Raw genomic sequence first — 22,642 nt, 5'->3', positions numbered from 1 at the left:
CACAACAGTGAGAGGCCCGCATACCGCAAAAAAAAAAAAAAAAAAAAAAAAAAAAAAAAAAGATTTAATTTTATTTATTTTTCGCTGCGTTAGGTTTTCGTTGCTGCACGCAGGCTTACTCTAGTTGTGGCGAGTCGGGGCTACTCTTGATTGCAGTGTGCAGGCTTCTCACTGCGGTGGTTTTCTTGTTGCAGAGCATGGGCTCTAGGTGCGCAGACTTCAGTAGTTGTGGTGCACAGGCTTAGTTACTCTGCGGTATGTGGGATCTTCCCAGACCGGGGCTCGAACCCATGTCCCCTGCATTGGCAGGCAGATCCTTAACCACTGCGCCACCAGGGAAGTCCCTGGCATTTTATACATATAAAAGAGTTAAACTTTTATTCTTGTAATATTCCAGAGTTTTTCAGAGGGTATCACATGACAATAAAGCGGTCTTTCCCACAAGTATTTAGTTTCCTGTCTTCTTCTGCATGTGAATAAAGGATTGCATTTGGATACCTGCTGAAATAAGCCGTAATTGATTTTTTTCAGGTGTTTCTCACTGCCATAGCAACCTTAATCAAATACCGTTTCATGAATAGCCTTGTCAATTGCAATATAATATTCTCACTGAATACGGTCTCCAGTTCTCTTTCTGCCAAGCTCTCTGGAGCTTCCTCTTTCTTGACCTAACCTTTCCTTCAGATTCCTAAGCCCCATGGAAATAATATACTTAAATAGCATGTATGATTTTTAAAAATCAGAACCTCCTATGAGCCCCATAAGTAATGACACATACACACGTACAAAAGACAAAAATAGATCATGCTTTCAAGGGTAATAGATATTTTTAAATTAATTTTTATTAGAGTATAGTTGCTTTACAATGTTGTGTTAGGTTTTTTGTTTGTTTGGTTTTTTTTTTAAAGAAGATGTTGGGGCTAGGAGTTTATTAATTAATTAATTTATTTTTGCTGTGTTGGGTCTTTGTTTCTGTGTGAGGGCTTTCTCTAGTTGTGGCAAGCGGGGGCCACTCTTCATCGTGGTGCACGGGCCTCTCACTATCGCGGCCTCTCTTGTTGCGGAGCACAGGCTCCAGACGTGCAGGCTCAGTAGTTGTGGCTCACGGGCCTAGTTGCTCCGCAGCATGTGGGATCCTCCCAGACCAGGGCTCGAACCCGTGTCCCCTGCATTAGCAGGCAGATTCTCAACCACTGCGCCACCAGGGAAGCCCTGTTGTGTTAGTTTTTACTGTACAGCAAAGTGAATCAGCTATACATATACATATATCCCCTCTTTTTTGGATTTCCTTCCCATTTAGGTCACTGGCATGATTTGTCAAATATCTGTAATCCTTCTCAAATAACCTTTGAAGGAATTGTTTTGTTTTTTCTTTTTTCCTCCCAAGAAAAGTCATCATTCATCTTAAGAGAGAACATCTTGTCGAGTGTTGCAGTTCAACAAAATAAGGAAAACATCTCTGCCAAAATGCAGCAAATGTGATTACACAAGGCCAAGGAGAAGCCCATAATTAGATCATTACCATGGAAACAACCTAATTACATGTGTAAAGTAGTGAGGGCTGAGTCGCAGATCTGAATATGTTAATGCCATTGTCTATGTTATAATATTTCTGCTACTTAGCCTTCCTCAAATGTAATCATATAAGCCATATATTTAAATCCCATCTCAGTTTAAATGAATGAAAAAATACTGTGCAGTTATGTGAATGGAGTTTAGGGTTATTCACTATCTTTGTTATAAACACACACCTGTACACTTAAATGAGAAAAAATGTGTGTATTAATAATAAATGTACATAAAAAAATGTATATTAGCACATAGATAGCCTTAAGTATGCATTCTGTAATTTCACACTGTGCAAAAATTATAAGGACAACCAAAGTTAGGGCAAGGTGATTACATTTTTAAAATTTATACTAAGGAATAATTTTTGTGGTCCTCTATTGGTTATTTAGAGTCCAATTGCTTTTTAAGGTCTTATTTGATCCCTGAAGGCTAAAATGTGAGTGTCCAATTATTTGTTGTTCAAGCCACAGTCAAAGGTATAAGCCACATCCCCAGGGGCAGTGGAGAGGCTACCCAGAACAATTTTATTAATATAAGGGCCAGTTAACTTTTTAAAATTATCAAAACTAAATACCTGTTCCTAGCTGCCTTTTAACACTATTTACAAATATTCTTGTGTTTGAATTTGTTAAACATCTTCCATTTTCTATCCTTGCTTGTCCCAACAGGACCCACTTCTGTCAGTCATCTCGGACACTGGCTGTCACTTGCACTACAGGCAGGTGTTTTTCCTTCCCTGCTGAAGTTATAAGCTGGGTTTTGGTGAAGTTGCTTTCGTCCTCCTGTGTGGTGCCATTTAGAAAAGTATCTTCCCCAGCAGCCCCAGATATTAGCTAGACCCTGACCTCCCCAGCTCTCTTGGAAACAGCATGGCTTCCAGAAGTGAAGAAGGGAGGACAGGAGATAATGCTGATGGTCCTCACTCCCTGCGCCGCCCCCCACACACACACGTGATCAGGCTCAGAGGGAGTGGGTAAGGGCGTGAAGGGCCTTTTTATTTTCTCACTGGTCTATATTTCTCATGTCATCTGTGCCTCTGATTCTAGCAATGCTCCTCTCCTTCTGTCATTCCCTACTCTTCCCTACAGACACAAGGAACCGGTCTCCTGCTGGGGAGGAGGAAAGGAGAGATGAATGGAGGAAATTGTGGCTCTTTGGGATGGGGATGCAAACTCATTCTGGAGCTATCTTCTATGTGCCTTCTGTGGCTTTCTTCTCCCAGTGCACCATACACACATGCACACACAAACACAGACACACACATCTGGGAACTGAGTGGGAGAAGTAGCCAGTTTATCAGCAGTTCAAGGATCCTGGTCCCCAATAACAACATCTTTTGTGTACTATAGATTCTATTGAAACATAATTTTTCGCCATAAAATTATACTCATTTCTACCAGAGATAGCCAAATTAAGACTAATTTGTTTCCAAAATAAGTCTGTATTCAATCAGCTTGGCCTGGTTATTTACATAAGTACAGTAAGAATAGTGATTGGCCATATAGGCTCTTTTAAATTTGCTTTGCTGGAACTTTTTACAAGCACTCTCCAGACTGAATTTTTAATAGCCTCTCAAGGCTAAGAAGCCAAGCCAAATACTTGCCATCAGATTTCACCTGAAATACCTATAGATTTGAGTGAATTCTTCTCTTCTTGAGGTCTCTCAAAACTCCTGAGGTGTTTTTTTTTTTTTCCTGGGCCTGCAAGGAAGTGACCTTCCTTTTTCCCTGGCAGGTTGCTGGGAACCCTGTAAGCAAAGTAGCAGGCTACTTTTCCAAGGGACTTTGTTGTCTCCATAAAGCCAACTTTAGTTCCTTAAAGCTGTCTGGTCATATCTGAGTCTATTTATGTCTCTCTCATACATGACATTCCAGTCAAAGTTTTGGTAATATAATCAATGTTTCTAATTGTGTCTTCTTATAGGAGAACAGATTCTTATTGAACTTATACAAGTAACGTTCTCACCAAAACAATAAGAATATTCATTGAGAGTTTCTGAATCCTCAAGGGATTGGGTAAGGAGAAAAAGATAAGTGTTTCAGTTCTACTTACAACAGTATAATTTACCAAATTGCTCTAAGTCACAGTTAGCTTAAGAAAAAAAGAGAAAAAGGTTTTCTTAAATTTGGAGATGGAAAACATTTTAAAATGTTTCAAATTTTAAAAATCATAAAAATTATAATCATCTTCCTCATTTCATTTAGTCCCATGTAATTAATTCTTTCTTTGCTTGACCTTTTGTTAGAAGTTTTATGAAGCCATCAGTTTCTCCATTAGGGTTCTATAAATTCTTACCTTGTTCAGTGGTATGATTTAAAGTCATCAGAACTCATATTCTAGAGCACTTATTAGGTTCTTTTCCATGAATTTCTCTGAAGATGATACATATTTGCAGGAAGATTTGTAAAGCATATGAGTAAAACAATAACTGTAAATGATAAAAGGCTTAAAATGTCCATTACTAAATGTCTGATTCATCATAATGGAACTGACAAGGAAATTTGGTTATCTCTGTAATGCACAACATTTTAAGATAATAACTAGAATTATGACTGATAACATTATATTAAGACATATCCAAATTTTAGAAATTCTATACAATTTTTAGAACATTTATGATAATAATATTTACCCATACAATATAAACTAATAAAGTTTATAATCATTTATTTGACAATGCTTCCCATGTAATTTTTTCCCATGTAATTTAATATATCAAATAACCCTAATTAGGTTAGTATCTCTTTTTTATAAAGAAAGAAAACAAATATTTTGAGATGTTACAGGAGCCCTCTGGAAAACCCCTAAGTTATTTCTAGGTCAATAAGACATCTTCTAGAACTCAATTTTTTGGAAGTTTGTCAAAGATATCAAAAAGGTTGTAAAACACTTGGTCAAATAAAATCATAGGTCACTGTGAAATAATACTTAGTTATCCATTTAACCAAAGTGACAAAGACTTCACAGGCAAATACAGAAAGTTAAATTGTTATAAAAAGCTTTAGCTCTTTTAATATTGAGAAAACTCAGTTGTTTTTGTTTTCCTGAGTAATCAAAGATCTGATAAAGACAAAATATATCATCTTTGTTTTTATAGATAGATTACATTAAAAGTAAAGAAGACCTTTGTTTTCAATTTCTCATTAAGAGCAGACCAATAGTCTAAGAAAATTCCATCCCTTTAACAGAGAAAAAACAAATTTTAATTTTGTACCAGCTTACTTTTGATATTTAAACTCATTTACTTAATAAAATTTATTCCAGTCTCAGTCAATTCTAACCACACATAAAATTCCTTTCTAAAGATCACTTTTTCCACAAATCTTCTACAACTTTCTATGTTTATTTTAGTTTGTACTTTGTTCTCTTTCCCATTTAGAAGTAACCAGCATTGCTTTAGGACAAAATCACTTTCCTTCCTCTCAAAATGTATTCCCATACCTCATGTCATTTTTCCCCAAAAAACACATATCTTATTTTTCCTTCTATAGATGTTTTCCATATTATTTTTAGTAGCTTTAACTGCATACATTAATTAGAATTCTTAACCCTTAGAAACCTTAATTTATAATGAAAACTAAGAAGTAAGCCACTGTGAACTGTCTGTTACTGCATTCTTTAGATTGACAAATTCCGTAATTTGTAGAACATACATTTTCTCATAGCAGAACTTTTTAATGTGGCATAAAATGTGTTTGTTAATAGAACAAAACATCTTTAGTTCCTCTGTAATAAGAGGTCAAGGTAGGTAAAATTAAACTTGTTTAGCATTTAATGTTCCAGTATTTTTTCTTATTTGGAAATAATCTGGACATTCAATAAATCCTCATCATTTAATTTAATTCTAAGGGTGTAAGTTACCAAAGAGATTTGAGAAAATATTTCAGTAGACATACCATAAAACAATCATTGCTAAAAAGCTCATCTAAAAACTTTTTTCACATTTACCTCTATTTAACTCATTTGTTCTTAACAATCCTACTTAAGATTACTCATGAAAATTTCATGAGACATTAAAACAATTAGTCATAATCTTAAGTTTCATTGTTCTTGTTTCTGACAAACTTTGCAACAGAGACATGAGCCCATCTGACGAGTTAACCCAGGTGGAACAAAAGTTGTTTATCTGCATTATATTTGATGCTTATAACTCTGAAGATATTTCTGTATTAATTAAAGCAACAAGCTTAAAATTTGCTTTTATTTACCAAAAATTATCCTACATCATGTGAACTTGAAAAAAATTGGGGTTAGTTTTTATTTATCTCCAAGGTTTAGAAATACCGTTAACCCTTGAACAATGTGGAGGTTAGGGGTGCTGATGCCCCTTTAAATCAAAAATCCATGTAAAACTTTACTATAGGCCCTCCATATCCTTGGTTCCACATCTGTGGATTCAACGAACCATAGATCATGTAGTACTGTAGTATATACTTATTGGAAAAAATGTGCATATAAGGGGACCCATACATTTCAAATCTGTGTTGTTCAAGGATCAACTGTACTTAATTTATAGATGCTTATCTTTAAGCTAATTAAATAGAGCCTTTTACAAATTAATTTTGGCAATACCATTCAGAGGTAGAAAAATACCATATCTACAATGTACATCCATAAATATACACAAATACAGGTAGACACAGACAGCGATATCATAGTTTTCGTTTTAAAACTTTAGTGATGAATCAGTAAAAACTCACTAGTTTATAAATTACGGTTGGAATAAATTGTTTACTCACTCAAATGACTAAAATCTTTTATTATTTGTGTAAGACTTTTAGGATCTATATTTGCCTTTGATAAATAATCTTAAGAAGTCTGTGATTTAGAGTTTGGGCAAGAGAGCTCTTTTTGCAGTTTGTGTTTAATAAGACTTCTCTCCCTCTTTTTTCTTTTTTTTTTTTCCAGTTTCAGGTTGTACCAATTGAGTTAATCTGGGCTCAGTCTCAGGTGATTATGGTCTATGTTTACATTTCAAAGACATGATAAAATGTATAACTTTAAGCAACAGAGGAAAAAATTGTAGGTTTTCTCCTAGGAATTTTGGAATATATTTGTCTATTATCATAAGTCTGGGTAATTACCATAAAAATTTTTTCTTAACTAGAGGCCAATTTTACTCCAATATCTTAATCTTTTAAAATATCTACAAGCATTTTGAGAGGAATAGACAAGTTTCAGGTATTGGTAAAGATAGGTGGGACTTGACTTGTTTCTAGAGTTGCATTTGTGGTGCTGTAGAAATCTACAAGACAGAGACAGTTGTTTCTATTAGCCCTTGAATATTGGCTTCCTGTTGGTCTATCTCTTGATTATTTTTAGAAGAGCCTGGGGAATTGCTGAGAGGATGGAGAATTTTTTTCAAGAAGGGAAATTTACATTGGATCTTTGTTTTAAGTTTAATTTTTGTTCTTTCATCTTAATAAGGGATTCCCTAAAACTTGCTGTTATGTCTGTGTGTTTTCCTTTAAATTTGATCCTCCTATGAGTACCAATATGGCAGCTGTCTATTATGAGAGCTCTCAATTATTTTTCCTTTCAAATATAGCCAATTTCAAGGATCTGTCATTTGGCTATTGATGAGTAGGATCTTATATTAATTTCAAATAGCAACTCAAACCAATAAGTTTTTTTATGGCTTAGCCAAAGATGCAAAAGACATCTCACAAGAGTGTATCTTTCCCTCACAAGATCTAGAAAGTTCACTCCCTAGTTAGTTTAAAAAAGGAAAAGCTCTTCATTGCTACAGGTGGTAAGAATGGTGTAGTGAAAATGGTGTCTCCAGTTTCCCATGAGAATGTGGTATGCCTCCAGTCATAGACCTGCTAATCTGTGACACCAGGCAGGTGCTACTGGAATGGGACTTTTGCATCACTAACAAGCAACAAAGCTTGAGATGACAAAGGCTCCTTATGGACTAAGACCCCTTATGACAAATTACCCTGAGAGTTAGAATAGCCAAAAAGAGAGAGTGCTGCTTATGACACTGTGTCATGAAACCCCAGTCTATTCAACAGGCTACTAGATGCAACCCAGTAAGTACACCTTCTGCATGGCAAAGATCAGACAGAATATTCTCAATCATCACAAAGCCAAGCTCTCAGGACACAGAACAAGAGGGAAGGAAAAACCTCCTATAGTGTTTTTTTTGTTTGGGTTCTTTTTTTTTTTTTTTGCGGTACGCGGGCCTCTCACTGTTGCGGCCTCTCCCCTTGCGGCGCGCAGGCCCAGCGGCCATGGCTCACAGGCCCAGCCGTTCCGCGGCATGTGGGATCCTCCCGGACCGGGGCACGACCCCGTGTCCCCTGCATCGGCAGGCGGACTCTCAACCACTGTGCCACCAGAGAAGCCCAAACCTCATATAGTTTTTACATAGCGGACCCACAGCAAAGTTTGTCTAAACAGATACACGTCCAGTGGAAACTGTTAGCTTGCTAGTCTGTGAGGCCAGCTTGAACAGCAGATGTATAAAGGGCCTATGTTCTGCTCTATGGTTCTTCCTTCTTATGACAAACGACACATCAGACAGAGACAAACGGTGACCATCTCCAGGAGGAAAGGATCAATACAAATTGAGAGTACTCATTTACCAAATACCGGAGTTGCTAGGTCCCAAGAAACCAGTTCCACGAATATTGATATTTTCTCCTGCTAATCTAAATTTAGAAAGAGAGAAAAAGAACTCTGATGACTTTTCCCTTCCTTCAGACCACGCAGGCAGAGAGTGGGAAGCTGACGTGCTAAGAATTTTTACTTTCTACTGGCTTTTGTTAGTGGTCCCAGGATCTCTCAGCTGTAGCAGCCTGGGGTTGGGAAGAGGGGAGCGGGGTCCAGTCAATATCTTGCCAACTGTGCCAACTACTGGGGAGGGAGAAATCCCCCCCATCCCTCTTGAGTTCCTTTAGCTGGTCTAATAATTAAATTGACATGAGACAGATTAGCAGGAGGAAAAAAATTTAATTTGTATGCAAGGAGATCTTACAGCAATGGGATCCCCGAAGTGACCAAAGCAGGCTGTTTACATATCATTTTTACACAAAGAAACAATTATTTGTGAAGATGTAACAAAACAAAGGGGCTTGTGCTTGGGGTAGCAGACTAATGAAGAACACAGTTTGTTCTTTGTTAGCCTTGAATACCCTAACTCTGGGGATAAAGATGCTTTTTATCCTCCTGGTAGAAGGAAGATACCTTCACATGGAAGATTTAGTTCCCACTTTCAGTGTGAAACGGGGGGTGGGGGGCGGGGTGGGGAGTTGTTGTCAGGTGAGGCTTTTTTAAAATATCGTTTTTTTCCATCAGCTGTTTCTCAAGTAACTAATTCAAAATAATTAATATGCCATTAAGGCACATTGCGGGCGGCTTGCCCTAGGCCTCAACGGCTGTAACAGAGGCTGAGTCTAGCCTTCACTCCCACATTCAGCCTGTGTGGTCCCAAACCAGGATGCTAGGTTCACTCAGGCTCCCCCCTCCCTTTATCGCCCTGCCATCCAGCATACAGCACACACACGCTGCTGGGACAGAGAGAAGGAGCCTGAAATGGAGACAAGATGACTATATTTGGGCTTAAACACATCATATAACCTCTTTAGGCTTTAATTTTTTTTTTTTCTTTTGATGGTGGCCGTGGGAAGGGAAACTGGAGGGGGTGGTGAGTGAAGGAATCTCTACAATCCCTTCCAGCTATTACACTCCATGAGGAAAATTAATTTTCTTTATGTACTTCTTTCATTAGCTTCCTCCCAGACTGAAAAACCTTCAGTGACTCCCCATTTTCATAAATTCCAAATGTGAAAGCCACTGCCTTTCATAATACACTTTAATCCAGCTACAGTTGCTTTGCCCAATCTTGTTTCTCTCTGTATTCTTTTCCTACAATTTCTCACCACCAACTCACTGGTCTAGCAAGGTTTTCTCACAGATCCACACATCCTCAATCCCAGTTTTTTCTTGACCCCGACGCTGCTTCCTTATTCGTGAACCTAACACATGGTAGCCACTCAGTAGATGTTTGTGGCTGGACTGTTGAACCATGCTCTCCTCTACCATCCAAATCCCATCCCAGTTTTCAAGGAACAGATCAGGCCCTATCCTATCTGGGAAGCTTGTCCTGGTTCCTCTGAATTACATTATCATGCTCTCCTATAATCCACAGAATTAATGTTGTAACACACCATTTAGGACCTACAGTCATGACCTCTTAATCACTGTTAAAAGTGTGTGGAAAATTTAATCTACTCATTAAAAGTAGACATTCTGAAGACTAATAGCAAGTCTTCTATTTCTTCATAATTACCACACAACCTAACCCCACATTGAATCCTTGATAGGTACTCAGGAAATATTAAATTGATGGGCCGGGAGGCGGTCTGAGAACATTTCCTCTCCTGGGGATGAATATAATCCCTATCATACAATCTCCACTTGGTAAAATACTCATCTTTCGAAAAGAAACTCAAATGCCAGGTGAATGTGGCCTTTTCTCTTCTTGTGTACGTCTACCGGCACTCCTCATGTTGCCATAATTATTTGTTTATACATCTATCTTCCCACGTGAACAATGAATTCTTTCCCTTCAGAAAAGAACCAAATTTCAATTTTGTTGTACTTCTATGCCCAGTACTACCCCCACAACATAATAAATATCCAATAATGTTGATAAATGTATAGAACGAATGCACATACCATTTACAAAAAGAGTGGAGTTTTGCTTTGCTCTCTCTGAAAACTGTAGAACCAACTTCTGACAATTGTGATAAAGAATTAGTGTGACGCTTGAGACCCAGTTGATAAGTTCATGATCTAAGTCATATACAGGGTCAGGGGATAGAATTATCCATAGGTTTCTAGTATCTATACCAAATCTTGCCCCCAATTACCTTTAATAGTTCTGAGTTGACTGTGCATTATACTGCATTCTGTTGCTTTTGAAATCCCAATTGGAGAATCATTATTTACAAACCACCTTTAAGAAATTAGCATAGTTAATACATTAGAAAGTACAAAGAATGTACCTGTTCTTCTCCTGGGGTCATCCATAGATTGCTATGAGACTTAAATTGCTCCCTTTAACACCACATGTGTACCACTCATCAGTACTATCTACCTCAAACTTAGCTTATTAATGTATTACATATACTCTACTGGATGCATATTCTCTGAGACCAGGGACAGTTTTAGACATCTCTCTGTTCCCCGTAGCGCCTAACACAATAATTTCTATGGGTAGGGGCTAAGTAAACAGTTACTCTATGAATCTATTAGTGACCATATTCCAAGATTCGGTTGAATTTTAAAACTCAGCAACGGTGGGGGGACCTTCAAGATGGCGGAAGAGTAAGACGTGGAGATCACCTTCCTCCCCACAGATACACCAGAAATACATCTACACGTGGAACAACTCCTACAGAACACCTACTGAACGCTGGAAGAAGACCTCAGACCTCCCAAAAGGCAAGAAACTCCCCACATACCTGGGTAGGGCAAAAGAAAATAGAAAAAACAGAGACAAAACAATAAGGATGGGACCTGCACCTCTGGGCGGGAGCTGTGAAGGAGGAAAAGTTTCCACACATTAGGAAGCCCCTTCGCTGGTGGAGACAGGGAGTGGAGGGGGAAGCTTTGGAGCCACGGAGGAGAGCACAGCAACAGGGGTGCAGAGGGCAAAGCGGAGAGATTACCACACAGAGTATCGGTGCTGACCAGCACTCACCAGCCTGAGAGGCTTGTCTGCTCACCCGCCAGGGCGAGGGGGGCTGGCAGCTGAGGCTCGGGCTTCAGAGGTCAGAAGCCAGGGAGAGGACAGGGGTTGGCTGCGTGAACACAGCCTGAAGGGGGCTAGTACGCCAGAGCTACCCAGGAGGGAGTCCGGGAAAAAGTCTGGAGCTGCCTAAGAGGCAAGAGACATTTGTTTTGGGGTGTGTGAGGAGAGGGGATTCAGAGCACCACGTAAATGAGCTCCAGAGATGGGCATGAGCTGCAGCTATCAGCTTCGAAAACAGAGATGGGCATGAAACACTAAGGCTGCTGCTGCAGCCACCAAAAAGCCTGTGTGCAAGCACAGGTCACTATCCACACCTCCCATTCCCAGGAGCCTGGGCCACCTACCACTGCCAAGGCCCTGAGATCCAGGGACAACTTCCCCGGGAGAACGCACAGTGCGCCTCAGGGTGTTGCAACATCATGCCGGCCTCTGCCACCAAAGGCTCGCCCTGCATTCGGTACCACTCTCTCCCCACGGACTGAGTGAACCAGAGCCCTTTAGTCAGATGCTCGTTTAACCCCCTCCTGTCTGGGAAAAGAACAGATGCCAGAGGGTGACCTACACACAGAGGCGGGGCCAAATCCAAAGCTGAAACCCAGGAGCTGTGCGAACAAAGAAGAGAAAGGGAAATTTCTCCCAGAAGCCACAGGAGCAGCAGATTAAATCTCCACAATCAACTTGATGTACCCTGCATCTGTGGAATACCTGAATAGACAACGAATCATCCCGAAATTGAGGCAGTGGACTTTGGGAGCAACTGTAGACTTGGGGTTTGCTTTCTGCCTCTAATTTGTTTCTGGTTTTATGTTTATCTTAGTTTAGTATTTAGAGCTTATTATCATTGGTAGAGGTGTTTATTGATTTGGTTGCTCTCTTCCTTTTATATATATATATTTTTTTTTCCATTTTCTCTTTTTGTGAGTGTGTATGTGTATGCGTCTTTCTGTGATTTTGTCTGTATAGGTTTGTTTTCACCATTTGTCCAAGCGTTCTCTCTGTCCGTTTTTTTTTTTAGTGTAGATTTTAGCACTTGTTATCATTTGTGGATCTGTTTATTGGCTTGGTTGCACTCTTCTTTCTTTCTTTTTTAAAATTACTTTTTAATGTTTTTATTGTAATAATATTTTTTTATTATTTTAATAACTTTATTTATTTTTCCTTTCTTTCTTTTTTTTCTCCCTTTTCTTCTGAGCCGAGTGGCTGACAGGGTCGTGGTGCTCTGGCCGGGTGTCAAGCCTGAGCCTCTGAGTTGGGAGAGCCAAGTTCACAAAACTGGTCCACCAGAAACCTCCCAGCCCAACATAATATCAATCGGCAAGAGCTCTCCCAGAGATCTCCATCTCAATGCTAAGAACGAGCTCCACTCACTGACCAGAGAGCTATAGTGCTGGACACCCCATGCCAAACAACAAGCAAGACAGGAACACAACACCCCCCCATTAGAAGAGAGGCTGTCTAAAATCATAATAAGTTCACAGACACCCCAAAACACACCACCAGACATGGTCCTGCCCACCAGAGAGACAAGATCCAGCCTCATCCACCAGAACACAGGCACCAGTCCCATCCAACAGGAAGCCTACACAACACACTGAACCAACCTTACCCACTGGGTGCAGACACCAAAACCAATGGGAACCATGAACTTGCTGCCTGTGAAAAGGAGACCCCAAACACAGTAAGTTAAGCAAAATGAGAAGACAGAGAAATATTCAGCAGATGAAGGAGCAAGGTAAAAACCAACCAGACCAAAGAAATGAAGAGGAAATAGGCAGTCTACCTGAAAAAGAATTCAGAGTAATGATAGTAAAGATGATCCAAACTCTTGAAAATAGAATGGAGAAAACATAAGAAAGGATTAACAAGGAACTAGAAAAACTAAAGAGCAAACAAACAATTATGAACAGCACAATAAATGAAATTAAAAATTCCCAAGAAGGAGTCAATAGCAGAATCACTGAGGCAGAAGAACGGATAAGTGACCTGGAAGACAACATAGTGGAAATAACTACCACAGAGTAGAATAAAGAAAAAAGAATGAAAAGAATTGAGGACAGTCTCAGAGACCTCTGGGACAACATTAAATGCATAAACATTCGAATTATAGGGGTACCAGAAGAAGAAGAGGAAAAGAAAGGGTCTGAGAAAATATTTGAAGAGATGATAGTTGAAAGCTTCCCTACTATGGGAAAGGAAATAGTCAATAAAGTCCAGGAAGTGCAGAGAGTCCAATACAGGATAAATCCAAGGAGAATCATGCCAAGACACATATTAATCACCTTATCAAAAATTAAATTCAAAGGAAAAATATTAAAAGCAGCAAGGGAAAAGCAACAAATAACATTCAAGGGAATCCCCATAAGGTGAACAGATGATCTTTCAGCAGAAACTCTGCAAGCCAGAAGGGAGCGGCAGGACATATTTAAAGTGATGAAAGGGAAAAACCTACAACCAAGATTACTCTACCCAGCAAGGATCTCATTCAGATTCGACAGAGAAATAAAAACCTTTAGAGACAAGCAAAAGCTAAGAGAACTCAGCACCACCAAACAAGCTTTACAACAAATGCTAAAGGAACTTCTCTAGGCAGGAAACACAAGAGAAGGAAAAGACCTACAATAACAACCCCAAAACAATTAAGAAAATGGGAATAGGAACATACATATCGATAATTACCTTAAATGTAAGTGGATTGAATGCTCCAACCAAAAGACATAGACTGGCTGAATAGATACAAAAACAACACCCATATATATGCTGTCTACAAGCACCCAGTTCAGACCTAGGGACATATACACACTGAAAGTGAGGGGACAGAAAAATATATTCCATGCAAATAGAAATCAAATGAAAGCTGGAGTAGCAATTCTCATATCAGACAAAATAGATGTTAAAATAAAGACTATTACAAGAGACAAAGAAGGACACTACATAATGATCAAGGGATCAATCCAAGAAATAGATATAACAATTGTAAATATTTATGCACCCAACATAGGAGCACCTCAATATATGAGGCAAATGCTAATAGCCATAAAAGGGGAAATTGACACTAACACAATCATAGTAGGAGACTTTAACACCCCAATTTCACCAAAGGACAGATCATCAAAAATGAAAATAAATATGGAAGCAAAAGCTTTAAATGACACATTAAAAAAGATGGACTTAATTGATATTTATAGGACAATCCATCCAAAAAGAACAGAATACACTTTCTTCTCAAGTGCTCATGGAACATTTTCCAGGATAGATTATATCTTGGGTCACAAATCAAACCTTGGTAAATTTAAGAAAATTGAAATCGTATCAAGTATCTTTTCCAACCACAACACTATGAAATTAGATATCTATTACAGGAAAAATTCTGTAAAAAATACAAATGTATGGAGGCTAAACAATACACTATTAAATGACCAAGAGATAACTGAAAAAATCAAAGAGGAAATCAAAAAATACCTAGAAACAAGTGACAATGAAAACACGATGACCCAAAAGCTATGGGATACAGCAAAAGCAGTTCTAAGAGGAAAGTTTATAGCAATACAATCCTACCACAAGAAACAAGAAAAATCTCAGATAAACAACCTAATCTTACACCTAAAGCAATTGGAGAAAAAGAACAAAAAAAAACCCAAAGTTAGCAGAAGGAAAGAAATCATAAAGATCAGATCAGAAATAAATGAAAAAGAAATGAAGGAAACTATAGCAAAGATCAATAAAATTAAAAGCTGGTTCTTTGAGAAGATACGCAAAATTGATAAACCATTATCCAGACTCAACAAGAAAAATGGGAGAAGACTCAAATCAACATAATTAGAAATGAAAAAGGAGAAGTAACAACTGATAATGCAGGAATAAAAATGATCATAAGAGATTACTACAAGTAACTATATGCCCATAAAATGGACAACCTGGAAGAAATGGACAAAGTCTTTGAAAAGCACAACCTTCTGAGACTAAACCGGGACGAAATAGAAAATATAAACAGACCAATCACAAGCACTGAAATTGAGACTGTGATTAAAAATCTTCCAACAAACAAAAGCCCAGGACCAGATGGCTTCACAGGCGAATTCTATCAAATATTTAGAGAAAAGCTAACACCTATACCTCTCAAACTCTTCCAGAATATAGCAGAGGGAGGAGCACTCCAAAACTCATTCTACAAGGTCACCATCACCCTGATACCAAAACAAGACAAAGATGTCACAGAAAAAGAAAACTACAGGCGAATATCACTGATGAACATAGATGCAAAAATCCTCAACAAAATACTAGCAAACAAAATCTACCAGCACATTAAAAGGATCATACACAATGATCAACTTGTGTTTATCGTGGGAATGCTAGGTTTCTTCAATATACAGAAATCAATCAATGAGATAAACCATATTAACATATTGAAGGAGAAAAACCATATGATTATCTCAATAGATGCAGAAAAGTCTTTTGATAAAATTCAACACCCATTTATGATAAAAACCATCCAGACAGTAGGCATACAGGGAACTTATCTCAACATAATAAAAGCCATATATGACAAAGCTCCAGCCAACATCCTTCTCAATGATGAAAAACTGAAACCATTTCCACTAAGATCAGGAACAAGACAATGTTACCAACTCTCACCACTATTACTCAACATAGTTTTGGAAGTTTTAGCCACAGAAATCAGAGAAGAAAAAGAAATAAAAGGAAGCCAAATCAGAAAAGAAGTAAAACTGTCACTGTTTTCAGATGACATGATATTATACATAGAGAATCTTAAAGATGCTACTAGAAAACTACTGGGAATTTGGTAAAGTAGGAGGATACAAAATTAATGTACAGAAATCTATTGCATTGCTTTACACTAATGAAGAAAAATCTGAAAGAGAAGTTAAGGAAAGACTCCCATTTACAACTGCAACAGAAAGAATAAAATACCTAGGAATAAACCTACCTAAGGAGACAAAAGACTTGTATGCAGAAAACTATAAGACACTGATAAAATAAATTAAAAATGATACAAACAGACGGAGAGATATATCATGTTCTTGTATTGGAAGAATCAACATTGTGAAAATGACCAAACTACCCAAAGCAATCTACAGAGTCAATGCAATCCCTATCAAAATACCAAGGGCATTTTTCACAGAAGTAGAACAGAAATTTCACAATTTGTATGGAAACACAAAAGAACACGAATAGCCAAAGCAATCTTGAGAAGGAAAAAGGAGCTGGAGGGAACAGACTCCCGGACTTCAGACTCTACTACAAAGCTGCAGTAATCAAGACAGTATGATACTGGCACAAAAACAGTAATATAGATCAATGGAACAGGATAGAAAGCCCAGAGATAAACCCACACACATATGGTCACCTTATCTTTGATAAAGGAGGCAAGAATATACAATGGAGAAAAGACTGCCTCTTCAATAAGTGGTGCTGGGAAAACTGGACAGCTACATGTAAAAGAATGAAATTAGAACACCATACACAAAAATTAACTCAAAATGTATTAAAGACCTAAATGTAAGGCCAGACATTATAAAACTCTTAGAGGAAAACATAGGCTGAACACTCTATAACATAAATCACAGCAAGATCCTTTTTGACCCACGTCCTAGAGTAACGGAAATAAAAACAAAAATAAACAAACGGCACCTAATGAAACTTAAAAGTTTTTGCACAGCAAAGGAAACCAGAAACTAGACAAAAAGACAACCCTCAGAATGGGAGAAAATATTTGCAAATGAAGCAACTGACAAAGGATTAATCTCCAAAATACACAAGCAGCTCATGCAGCTCATATCAAAGAAACAAAAACCCAATCCAGAAATGGTCAGAAGACCTAACTAGACATTTCTCCAAAGAAGATATACAGACTGCCAACAAACACGTGAAATGATGCTTAACATCACTAATCATTAGAGAAATGCAAATCAAAACTACAATGAGGTATCACCTCACACCAGTCAGAATGGCCATCATCAAAAAACCTACAAACAATAAATGCTGGAGAGGGTGTGGAGAAAAGGCAACCCTCTTGCACTGTTGGTGGGAATGTAAATTGATACAGCCACCATGGAGAACTGTACGGAGGTTCCTTAAAAAACAAAAATAGAACTACCATATAACCCAGGAATCCCACTACTGGGCATATACCCTGAGAAAACCATAATTCAAAAAGAGTCATGTACCAAAATGTTCATTGCAGCTCATTTACAATAGCCAGGACATGGAAGCAACCTAAGTGTCCATTGACAGATGAATGGATAAAGAAGATGTGGCACATATATACAATGGAATATTACTAAGCCATAAAAAGAAACGAAATTAAGTTATTTGTAGTGAGGTGGATGGACCTAGAGTCTGTCATACAGAATGAAGTAAGTCAGAAAGAGAAAAACAAATATCGTATGCTAACACATATATATGGAATCCAAAAAAAAAAAATGGTCATGAAGAACCTAGGGGCAAGACAGAAATAAAGACACAGACCTACTAGAGAATGGACTTGAGGATACGAGGAGAAGGAAGGGTAAACTGGGACAAAGTGAGAGAGTGGCATGGACATATATACACCACCAAACGTAAAATAGATAATTGTGGAAACAGCCGCATAGCACAGGGAGATCAGCTCGGTGCTTTGTGACCATCTAGAGGGGTGGGATAGGGAGGGTAGGAGGGAGACGCAAGAGGGAGGAGATACAGGGATGTATGTATATGTATAGCTGATTCACTTTGTTATAAAGCAGAAACTAACACACCATTTTAAAGCAATTATATTGCAATAAAGATGTTAAAAAGTAGTAATAATAAATTAATTCAGTTAAAAAAAAAAAGTCATGTACCGCAATGTTCTTTGCAGCACTATTTACAATAGCCCAGACATAGAAGCAACCTAAGTGTCCATTGACAGGTGAATGGATAAAGAATATGTGACACATATATAGAATGGAATGTTACTCAGCCATAAGCGAAACGAAATTGAGTTATTTGTAGTGAGGTGGATGAACCTAGAGTCAGTCATACAGATTGAAGTAAGTCAGAAAGAGAAAAACAAATACCATATGCTAACACATATATATGGAATCTAAAAAAAAAAAAAAGTTCTGAAGAACCTAGGGGCAGGACAGCAATAAAGACGCAGACGTAGAGAATGGACTTGAGGACTCGCGGAGGGGGAACGGTAAGCTGAGACAAAGTGAGAGAGTGGCATGGACACATATACACTACCAAATGTAAAATAGATAGCTAGTGGGAAGCAGCTGCATCGCACAGGGAGATCAGCTCTGTGCTTTGTGTCCACCTAGAGCCGTGGGATAGGGAGAGTGGGAGGGAGACACAAGAGGGAAGGAATATGGGGATATATGTATACATATAGCTGATTCACTTTGTTATACAGCAGAAATTAACACACCATTGTAAAGCAATTATACTCCCAACAAAGTTGTTAAAAAAACAAATTAATAAAATAAATGCACAAATTCAAAGAAAGGATTATGGGAAAATGAAGAGTAACCAAAAAATAGAAAAAACATTACAGTATATGACTATCAGAATAAATTTGAATTCAGGAAATGGGAGTTTCTAGGAAGGCAAGAGAAAAGAATAGTTTTCTAGAATCACTTGTTTTCTTAGTAAAAAATTTCTCTGTGAACATGTAGATAAGATTGAAGGAACCCACTTGGACCCTCAGAGTTAATACGAAGAATATTTGAAACTAAAGACATTTGAGATTCAAAAGATGCAGAAAAAAGCCTTCTTGGAGCTTCCCTTATCTCACTAAATGCAGAAACTTATGGAAATGAAACGGTCATAAATTTCCATCCCGAGGAGAGTTTTATGGCCATGAAAATATGGAAAATACCACTTGTACCTGCATAAACGATTATCACAAGCTTTCTTATCTCCAATTTGGTCCACTAGAAACCCATTTATTCTTCCCATGCAAGCTTTTTATCCCCTCTCCCTTTCCTTTCTTAAGTTAGATATATAAGCATCTAATTTTAGCCATTTACCAACTACTTATTTTGTGAGTTTCCATATGCATATAAATAAATTCTGGTTTACTTTTAATAAATAAATAAATAAATAAATAAATAAATAAATAAAAATAAAACTGAGCCACATGGGAGAAACACTCTTATCACAGTATCAATAATGATCATCTTTTGCCCGAGCAACTTATTTGTTTTACATGGTGATCTTAATGAATCGTATTATCACTCTGATTTCTTTTCTTAAATTTGTCCACTAGACATCTTAGAACCAACTTGATGGACCACAAGTAGCAAGTGCATGGTTCTTCAAAGTACAATTTCGCATACAAAAGGCTGTCTCCTTATTTCATAACTTTATTTTCTCTTTAATTTTTCCTACTAATTTCAATTTAAGATTATCTTGTTATATAATATGCATCTTTGTAAGCTGTCTTAACTTATTTTCAGCCCAAACAGGTATTCATGAACATAAATAAACAGATATATGATATAATAAATATAAATAAATAAGTACCAAATCTAAGATTTTCTTGATTAAATATCATTCCCAACTGTGTTAACTGATAAATTTCCTTAAATTGTTATTACTAAATCACAATTTTAATTACCCTATAGATTATTCATAATTCTGCTCATGCTTGAGAAATACCTTTTATTTTCCATGTAATCATCTGGCCTCTTTATTACGTACTTCCAACTTAGGTAGTGGCTTTATGGGGAAAAAAAGAGAATGAGAAGGTGAATGATAACTGTCTTCAAGATTATCTTTGTACTTTAAGAGCTAAGATACAATAATAACACTTATAGCACTTACCATAGGCTGGCATTGTACTAAGAATTTAACATCACTGTTTAATCCTCACAACAACCCTAAGAGATAATACTATTATTATTATCCCATATTTGTAATGAGGAAACTAGGCACTCAGAAGTTTGGTAAGTTGCCCAAGATCACACCTTGAGTACATGACACAACTGGGATTGGAGCCCAGGTCAACTGTCCCCAGAGTTGGGGTCCTAACAATTTTGCCACACTGCCTCAACTATTCTGAGTCTCCAAATCCTTAAAAGCCTTGAAATGTTAGCTTCCAGTATTGTCCAGAAACTATGACAAATAAAGGAGAAATGGCAAACTGGATGATCAGTTTCTCCACTGCAAGTAAAAGACGATTGTCCCCTCAAACCCACTCTGTTCCCCAAGATAACATTTCCCAGATCTTGCCCTTCTAAGCCATATAAAGCATTAATGGATAGTGCTTTAATATAAACTTTGTGGATTTTTAAGAAATCCAAATGCTATTTAAGTGAAAGGGATTGAGAGAGAAAGGGGAATTTTCTTTCACTCTTGGTAGCAAAATTATTCATTGCCTCTTGCTATTAGAAGTCATTTGTTGCTTCAGTCAATACTGCCCAGGGCAGACCTGGGCTTTATTTGCTATCTCTGTTTTTGAGCCCTGAAATGAGGTTATCGATTTATGATCAGTGTAACTCCTGGCTGACTCCTGAATGCTATGATACACTAATATAGGGTCTCGAGGAAATCACCTGCTATCCCTCAAGGCAGGATCTACATCTTGTTCATTTTCTGTCACTCCAGCATCTAGCACATAATAAACACTCAATGAATATACGCTGAGTGATCTGATTCATAAATTATTCTTTGGGTATAGATTTTAAGTTTCTAATGAATAGACTCTGTTTAACAACTTATATGGTGCTGCTAAGATTGAATAATATAGATATGATCAAGTGAATGAACTATTTACAGTTTCAAGTTAAGTGGTAAAAATGGTTTATGTGTGACTGAAGTCATATGCTAGAAGACACGTGAAAATAAAATCTTTGCCAATAACAAAAATTTATTTTAAACACCATGAATACTATTTCACAAGGAACCAGCTTCTTCATAATTCATTAACGAGTGATTCGGCTTTTTTTACTTCTTTGGCAACCTAAAAGATAATTAAGCTTTCACATCCTCCCCATTTTAAACCTTCATCGTGTTATACATAAACCCCTAGGGATATGGGTCTTAGAAAAATAAAAGACTTTATATATTTCTCTGGGACACTAATTAAAAGATTTCTGTTGGGGCTTCCCTGATGGCGCAGTGGTTGAGAGTCCGCCTGCCGATGCAGGCGATACGGGTTCGTGCCCCGGTCTGGGAGGATCCCGCATGCCGCGGAGCGGCTGGGCCCATGACCCATGGCCGCTGAGCCTGCGTGTCCGGAGCCTGTGCTCCGCAACGGGAGAGGCCACAACAGTGAGAGGCCCGCGTACCGCAAAAAAAAAAAAAAAAAAAAAAAAAAAAGATTTCTGTTAATTTGTTTAACTGTAAAGAGCTCATTATGACGCCATTCAGAGGAGGTTTCACCATAATAAGTATGAATGGGGTGAGAGAAGACAAGTCCCAGTTAACCTGGAACTTAGGTACAGATATATCTGGCATTTAGCTTTAGAAGAAATCTGTCCATTAAGCTGTTTCTATTAATCTGGTGACTTATGTGGTGGATGAAGAATCTCTTAAAAAACTTCAAGCTATATTCCCAGTTGAGGATCAAATGCATACAGAAATGCGTAGAGGACTAAGGATGTAGGGAGGCGAAGGAAGCTATAGTGCCAGAAGGATTTTGCAGAATTTCTGAGGGAAAGTGTTCCAGAGAGGAATGTGACATGACAAGCCTGCCTCAGCCATGGAACCGAGCGTGAGAGGGGATCCAGGTACAATGGCCAGTCCTAGTGCTACTGCAACAGCCCCACCCCCAGCGCTAGATGTGTGAACGACACCATGCTCCCCTGCACTAAAGAGGGGCCCACTTAGCTAGGTGTAACAGCAAAACCAGGAAGCTCTTCCCTACTCACTTCCCAGAAGCCTGCCACCCTGTGGGCCTCAAGCATGGAGGGCTTTGGGGCCAGACTGCTGGGCAAAGCTCTACTCTTCAGATGGGTACAGGCTGGTGGGGAAGAGTAGGAGGAGCCCAAGACTGGATCTGTGAAGGCACATAAGGTATCAGCTGCAGTGCACAGAAATGCCTGGGGTAAACTCTGCAGGGTATGACATGCCTGTCTGAATGAATAGAGCTTATGGCCAGCAAAATATGTCTATCCACTACAGAATTCAAGCTTAACTCTACATTCAGTTTGTAACTTCTTCTGTAAGATAAAATAGAAATAAAATTATAAATCTATATATCCTTTACTGACATCATGTATAATGGTTTCACAAACCTTGTCTCATTTCTTTCTTGAAACAACTTTGTGAGGAAAAGAGTGGGCATCATCCCTATCTAATAGATGTGGAAACTGAGGCTCAGAGAGA

General features: G+C 38.1%; 1 long non-coding RNA gene across 1 annotated transcript in view; it reads right to left on the bottom strand.

The window, feature by feature from the left end:
* LOC141278468 (uncharacterized) overlaps window positions 1-22,642 on the bottom strand; it is a 237,433-nt gene that overhangs the window by 68,786 nt on the left and 146,005 nt on the right. The window contains exons 3-4 of the long non-coding RNA XR_012331224.1: window positions 19,973-20,032; window positions 3,865-3,941 (exon numbers count right to left, since the gene is read on the bottom strand). This is a non-coding gene — a long non-coding RNA (uncharacterized lncRNA). The remainder of the gene's footprint in view (window positions 1-3,864; window positions 3,942-19,972; window positions 20,033-22,642) is intronic.

Source organism: Tursiops truncatus, chromosome 4 (assembly GCF_011762595.2).
Source record: "Tursiops truncatus isolate mTurTru1 chromosome 4, mTurTru1.mat.Y, whole genome shotgun sequence".
NCBI lineage: Eukaryota > Metazoa > Chordata > Mammalia > Artiodactyla > Delphinidae > Tursiops > Tursiops truncatus.
The sequence above is the reverse complement of the archived record's forward strand: the minus strand, read 5'-3'. Positions and strand labels throughout refer to the sequence as shown.